Consider the following 7,010-nt stretch of genomic DNA (forward strand, 5'->3'; position numbering starts at 1 on the left):
GCCCTACGGGCTCTCAATTACCATTTAAAAAATAAGACTTCAGAACCAGAAGGAATGCACCCACGGCCTACAAATTTCACACTAAAGACCCTTGGTGTGATGCAAGGCTTCTTCCTGTCAGGGTAAGGTGTTGTCGGGGAGAGACCTTTGCCTTACCTACCTGTCTACCCCTGTGGCTGGTTCTCATCTTCTCTGGAACATAAACCAATCTGTCAATCACTGGGGAACTCATTAGCTTGGATTCCTAGAAATGTAACTCCCGGGTTGAAACCTTTCATAGGTTCCCACTGCCAGCTGACTTTCGGCACGGTAAACCTTCTCCGTCACACCACTGTTTTGGGGCTCAGCAGTGCCCACCTCCATGCTGCACACCGGCACACAGGCTGCTTCCGGTAACAGCTGACCCCAGCCCACACTGCGGCCAAGGGCCTGGATTTCTGTGTCATCCCCGCTTATCTGTGTAATAACAGCACCTCAGATTAGCTAGGTGGGAATCTTTGTGTTTCTGTAATCTATTCAATGAGCTCTTCACCCATCAGCACCTAATATGTTCCCCTGAAACTTATCAGAATGGGGATGAGCGTGCCTGAAAAGCAGTTTAGGAACACTGCTGACTGCAGGCATCCAGAGTGTAATGTTCTCAGACCTCCTCCCACCTGGGGTCATCCAGTCATCTCCTACCTCCCACCCCAGGTCCCTCGGCCCCCACCCAACACAGAGGTTGATCTGCCCCACCTGGTGCTTCCGGAGTGCAGCTGGCTCTTGCCAGACCCGTGCCTTGAATAAGTCTTTCTAGACTTTTCACTTAGCTGAAGCTAAACTCAGAAGTTGGTGATGTGCAAAAGCCATACTTTGTTACTCCGAAAACCGGTACTTTCTTTTTAATGTTGAGTTGTCTAGACCCTACTTCCCAGGACTCTTCAGAGGAGTTCGGTGGAGGATACCGAGTCCCTGGAACCAAGAAGCAAGGCCACTGCCAGCCCCAGCAGCGGAGTATAGAGCACTACATTCTTTCTCCTCTGCCGCATCCCCAGTACTAACAAGGAGAATGTCCTCCACTAACACGTAATGCATGGGGGAGGGCACAGTGGGGAGAAGAGACAGACAGACAGAGGGATAGAGGGATGGATGGATGGATGGACAGATGGACAGACAGGCAGGCAAACAGGACAGAAGAGCAAACTCAAATCCCAGAGCCACGAAGGAATCTCTCAGAATCTTTTTCTCTTCGTGGGTCTGATCAATTTTACTTGTCCAGCCAAAGACCACTCTCTGGTCAATAGTTTTCTGATGTCATGGCACGGCCATCCACTCCAACTTGTTGAATTCTCGCCTTGGAAATCCTGTAGCTAAGCTGCGAAGCTGGAGATTAAATCAGCCCTCCTTTGATGTGAAGAGTCCACACACGCCCAGGCCTTTCCTTCAGGAATACCTGGTGCCATGTGTCACGCACAAGTTGACAACTGCAGGCTCTTCGGGACAGCGGGGCCCAAGGGGCCTGGGCTAGCAGCATGACGGAGCCCATGAGCGTCACAGTGCAGTCCTCAGAGGCCCCGAGGGGCTCGCCACCCGCTCTCTTGGACCAGCCTCCAGCCGCTGCTCAGCCTTCTACACGACACACAGCTTCCAGAAACTGTGACACTTCAGATGTCACAGACACATGTCAGATAAACTCGTTTCTCAAATGTCTTGAAAATTACTGGAAAATTACCGGTTCCCCCACTCCTCTCCAGACTTGGGAAGGATGGGTCACCGGTCAAAGGCTCACTGTGGCAACACGTTTCACACAGATGCATGCAAGTATGAGTGCTTTTCCGAGGGTGGCCGAGCTGACAAGGAGCACGGAAATCCTCTGGAAGCGGAAGCAAGCCTGCCCTCGCCGAGGTTCGCGGTGCTGCAGCTCCCACTCAGCCGAAGTCCTCCCGCCAGGGGATGCCTGCGCCTGCCTCCCCAGGGACCCAGCCTGTCTGCAGCACACGACCAGCGCCCTCTGTGAGGCCCTTCCATGGCTGTAACTGAGCCTTCTAGAAATATCTCGCCACCTCAAAGGACCCTCACGCTTGGAGAGACCACTGCTCTGTGTGGTAGCAGGGGCCATCCTGGTGGCCTTTGGAGTAAGAGAGGGTGTCCTGCTTCTCACACCCTGAGGCCGAGGTCACGCGTACCTGACCACCACATCCTGAGGCCGAGGTCACGCGTACCTGACCACCACATCCTGAGGCCGAGGTCATGGGGCTGCACATGTGGTGCAACAGAAAGCACTCTCTCCAAGGGAAGAAAAACAGACAGGGAGCAGGGCCAACTCCTACTCCGGGAACTTCTGACCAAAGGCACCGAGAGGTAATAACTTTGGAAGCGCCGTCTGCAGCCTCTTTGCAGCCCCTGCTACAGCCTCTCCACAGAGCAGAGGGGAACCCTGATGGGAGCCGGCCCTCCGAGAAGCCCGGTGCAGACAGGAGGTGCAGGAGCAGTGCTCTAAGACCCTACGTGACAGCAGCACAGTAAAGAAATGGAACACCCACGGGAGGCGGGGCGGCTGGCGGGCGACTGGAAGCCGCCCTAAGGAGGAAGACAGACGTGGCCGTGGCGGTGTGCTAACGGGACCAGCACGCACCGCCACCACCCGCAAGCTTGGTCTCCCCAGACAGCAGAGACTGAAAGCCGGCTCTGCAGCACCAGCTCACAGCTGCCTGGCCCACGTGTGACAGGGAAGGGAGGGGTCCCCCGCAAGGGAAGTCAGGTGTGCTACTCTGTCAGCCGTCGTCCTGACATCCTGCTCCGTGCTTGGGGAGAGAGGCGAGAGAATTTCAAGGTCTAAATTTTTCTGAAATGGCACCAAGTCTGCTCTAGCTCGGACTTAAGGGAAGGCGGTGGCGGTGTGGCATCTTCGAGGAAGACCGGGGCAGACCCCAGGTGACCCCCGCCCTGCCCTCCTCTCACAGGGCTCCCTACGCGGCGGCCAGTCTCGAGCCTGGATGGTAGAACGGGGCAGGGGAGCAGCTGTGTGGTTGAGCATTTGCCTAGCACATTCCAAGGCCCTGCACTCCATCCTCAGTACTGGAAAGAAAAGAAAAAAAATTTAGAAATGAAGATGAGATGAGACTAGAGCCATCACGGAAGTTCACACAGCACTAAAAAAAAACATGAACATACATCGCTCGGCTAGGCCATCACCAGTGGAACGGAACACCACCTCTGTGAAGCAGGCTCGAGCTTGGATGAGAGACCCACGCTCACCCGGCTTAGCCCTCGGGTAAAGGGCTTGGTAGCTCAGTTAAATACCCCAATGGCAGGGCAGACAGCGCCTCCTTCTCCAGAGGGTGCTGGCGCGTCTCACTCACACCGCCCACGCGCTTGTGACCAGACACCTCACCAGTCCCTTCGCAAGCTAATGGCTGCTCTTCCTGTTCATGAGCAGCACTGACGGTCAGGACTCCCGAATTTCCACACCGACGGGCGTCGTCGGGTCATGGCCACCCCAGAGCCCAGGCCCTTTGGACCAGCTGTAGGTGTGCGTGGATGCCATACACCTGGAGGTGACCTGCGGGGGCTGTCTGTGCTATTTCAACCTGGACCTCTGACACAGCTCTCTTTGTTGCTCAGGGGGTAAAAGATAGAGAAGTCAGGACAAGCAGGAAAGCCGGGGAGGGGGCAACACTGAGGTACAGGGAGAGCGAGTCTATCATGCATAAAACGGCTCCCTGGGCACATCTTAGCGTCCGCCACATTTCTCCCACCTGCATTTCAAGTTCTGCCAATTTGGCTGATGCAACAAAAATGTCTAGTCCTCGCGAGAGATTCATCTTAAATCTCGAGGGCTTCTATTCACAACGGTTAAATAGAAACTCGTTATCCTGAAGTCAGGTGTGGTGGTGCATACCTGTAGTCCCAGCACTCATTAGGGGCAGAGGCAGGAGGACTGCCACAAGTTCAAGGCCAGCCTGGACTACATAGTGTGACCCTGTCTCAAAAAGCAAAACAAGGGGCTGGGGACTTAGCTCAGTGGCACAGCGCCTGCCTGGCAAGCGCAAAGTCGTGAGTTCGATTCCCGGTACCAGAAAAAAAAAAAAAACAAGGCGTAAATTCAATATCTCATGATGCAGCCTCTTCTGCTGTCCAGAAGAATACCCCTCACAATGTCAATCCAAAATGTGACAGCCCTGGCATCACCACTTAGGGATTGGGGTGATCATAGCAGTGGAGGGGACAATCGTTTGACTCTAAAACTCCTTACCCTGAGCTGTCATTTTTAGATGAGCACCTCACTCAAAAATTATAAAAGCTCTCGAAGGCACTGAGAGATGTCCTCGGAAGTGCGAGTGTAGCTCAGTGGTAGAGTGTGTGCCTAATAGGGGTAAGCCTCAGGCTCCATCCCCAGTACTAAAGAAAAAAAGAAGGGAAGAAAAGAAAACTCATCTCAAACATCTGACAGACAGGCAGCTGCTCTGGCACCAGCTGCCTCAGCCCCGAGAGACTCCCTGGAACAGTTTCCCATCCTCCTTCTCAAGGGAGGGCAGTTGCCCCGCCAAGTTCTAACAGACGGAATGAGCTCAGGTGGGGGCGTGCTGTGTCCCCGTCCACGCGTGGCTCACAAAACCCTCCAGGGCACAGAGCTCCTGCGACCCTCAGGGCTCCTCCCCACTCAGCTCGACCGTGGACAGCTCAGCCCAAGCATGAAAGGCGCCCCTCCTGCACAGGGACCCCTCTCTGGAACTTCAAGCGAAGGGGCGATGAGCACCTGAGACATGGGGGATCGTCTGTTACTCTCTTACAACAGCCTCCTAGGGAGCACAAGCTGCACTCTTCACCCCGGGTCAGTCTATGTTCCTGCCCAACTCAGAGTCAGCTGTCCGCTCACCTTTCTTATTTTATGCAGAGTAGATAGATGGTTCTTGGCTTGCTCTGCAGCAGGACACAGGTCTGACATCAGGGGCCTCCCCTATCCGGGAAGTGCCCTGCCCTATGTGTTCTACGGAGAGTCACCACTGAAAGAAGCAAAGCTGCTAGGAGGTTTCTACACAGAAGATCGCGGTGTCCCATCCCATGGAAGTGACATCCCTGGCACGTACCACGGGGTCCACCGGGCAGCATGTTAACCTAGAGTCCCACAGCCCCTTAGCTGGTCTCCCCCAGAGCCTGCGGGTCTGACTCAGGGCTTCCTCGTGCTAATTCAACATGGAAAGACAAGCAATTCCCTCCCAGTGGAGCCGATCTCTGGTTCCAGGGATTAAGACCCTGCATGCAGACTGTTTATCCCAGAGCAGAGAATGTTGACAAGCTACTCTAGGGTAAACAGGGGCACCCCTCTGTGGGTTCAGGCTGCAGACTCCTTGGAAGCCAGCGTGTAAGCACCGGCATATCCAAGGAATAAACACCAGCTGCGGACTCTCAGAAGACGTCCCCACAGGCAGACACACAGCCACGACCACGCCACATGACCGGGAAGTGGGAAGACCGCTGGCAATGTGCTCTCTTCTCTCCGGCCCCTCTTCCTCTCATTACCTAAGCAGGGAGAAATGCAACTGTCCTTCCAGACTCTTCCCCGTCGTCTCCCCTTGCCTCCAAGGACTGTGTCCACGGCTTCACCACCTGCAGCGGAAGCAGCTCCCGTCTTCCCGCGACCTCGGTGAGCCTGCGGGGCTGACTCCATGACGCTCAGAACCACCCCTATTTTGCACGGTGAAAGCTGCTCGGGAACGCAGTGGCCTCTTTATGGCCGGGGCAGCCATCTTTCTGCTCACGCTGGACCTCCTCTACAACACAGCCACAGGGGAAGGGCAGCCCACATCGTGGGCTCTGTCACCTACTTCCTTTGATGAGATAATCGGTTTTCTCTAGGAGGCAGACTGGAGGACAGAGAAGAACCACATGTGTGTCTGGGCTCAGATACCAGGGAACCCATTTAGACACAGCACAGTGGGAAAGATAAGCACTGTCACACGAAGCGTGTTTGCAAGCCACGTTTCATCAGCGAGTTGCTCGGTTTCTGCCCGTCCTTCCAAAGGAAAGCAAACAGGGCTACGCTCAGACGGATGTCCGCGACGATCTCATCGCACAGCTCCCACCAAAGGTACGGCAGAGCACCCCTGGAGATGTTTCGGGTCTTGCTTGGCAGGACTAGAGGTTAGGTCACACCAAGAGTGTTTTCAGTCTCTCCCACCACCACAAAGCCACTAAGATAACTGAGCCTTCGGTGACACATGAAAAGATACAGCCTGTGCGTGCAGCGCAGAGGGAGACTGCGTGTTGAGCATGTGCAAGGCCCTGTGTTCACTCCCCAGCTCCGAAGAACAGCAAGAAAAAGGTAGGACACTCCGTAGGGTCCTTCCAACTTAAAGGGAACCCTTGCACCCGTGGTCATCTGTACTCCTTGGACATCAGTCTCCTCCTCCGCAGCAAGAAGAAGCCGCTTTCTTAAGTCTGGTCCAGCTGCCTCTCTCCACAGACCCCGGGTACTGCTGCAAAGCTGAGACCAAACCCTAGGTCCCTCCCACAAGCCGCACTTCACCAAGTCCCCAGGGCTGTCCAGCCCTTGCCCTGTCCAGCACACCTGGCTCGGCCACAGGGATGTCATCAAGTCCACAGCCTGGGGCTGCACCTGGTATCTGCAAAACAAACTGATCTTCTTCCCAGACTGTGAGGTGGCTACATCTCCAAGGGCTTCCAGGGCTCTTCCCCGGAAAAGCGAAGACATATCTACATGTCCCTCACAGCCTGGGTCTTCTGCTGCTGTTGTCACTTCTGAAATAGAAGGACCTGGAAAAGCAGCAGTCAGGGCCCCGCTGATTCTCGCAGGCTGGCCTGGACACCTGAGGTGGTCACTGTCTAGGATAGTGGCCGGTCGCTGTGGGTGCCGGGTGGCAGCTGTGAAGATAAATGGAGGTGGGCCCCCAGCCCGGGCTCCACTGTCCGCTGGAGTCTCAGCAAATTTGAGACCCAAATGCTCATCCAAATGCCTCATGCTGTGGCAAGGCTGTCCTGGATCCACAGGGACAGTCCAGCCAGCCTAG

The 7,010-nt window shown here is 55.3% G+C and overlaps 1 long non-coding RNA gene across 1 annotated transcript; it reads right to left on the reverse strand.

Moving 5' to 3' along the window:
- Nucleotides 1-1,035: 1,035 nt before the first annotated feature.
- Nucleotides 1,036-5,538, reverse strand: LOC106149789. Its single transcript, XR_001236183.1, has 3 exons — nucleotides 5,503-5,538; nucleotides 2,202-3,057; nucleotides 1,036-2,165 (listed from the first exon to the last, which is right to left on the reverse strand). It is a non-coding gene; the product is annotated as an uncharacterized LOC106149789 (long non-coding RNA).
- Between the last annotated feature and the right edge of the window lie 1,472 nt (nucleotides 5,539-7,010).

The sequence above is a fragment of the Chinchilla lanigera genome, unplaced genomic scaffold (genome assembly GCF_000276665.1).
Source record: "Chinchilla lanigera isolate Chin_1 unplaced genomic scaffold, ChiLan1.0 scaffold00052, whole genome shotgun sequence".
Taxonomy (NCBI): Eukaryota; Metazoa; Chordata; class Mammalia; order Rodentia; family Chinchillidae; genus Chinchilla; species Chinchilla lanigera.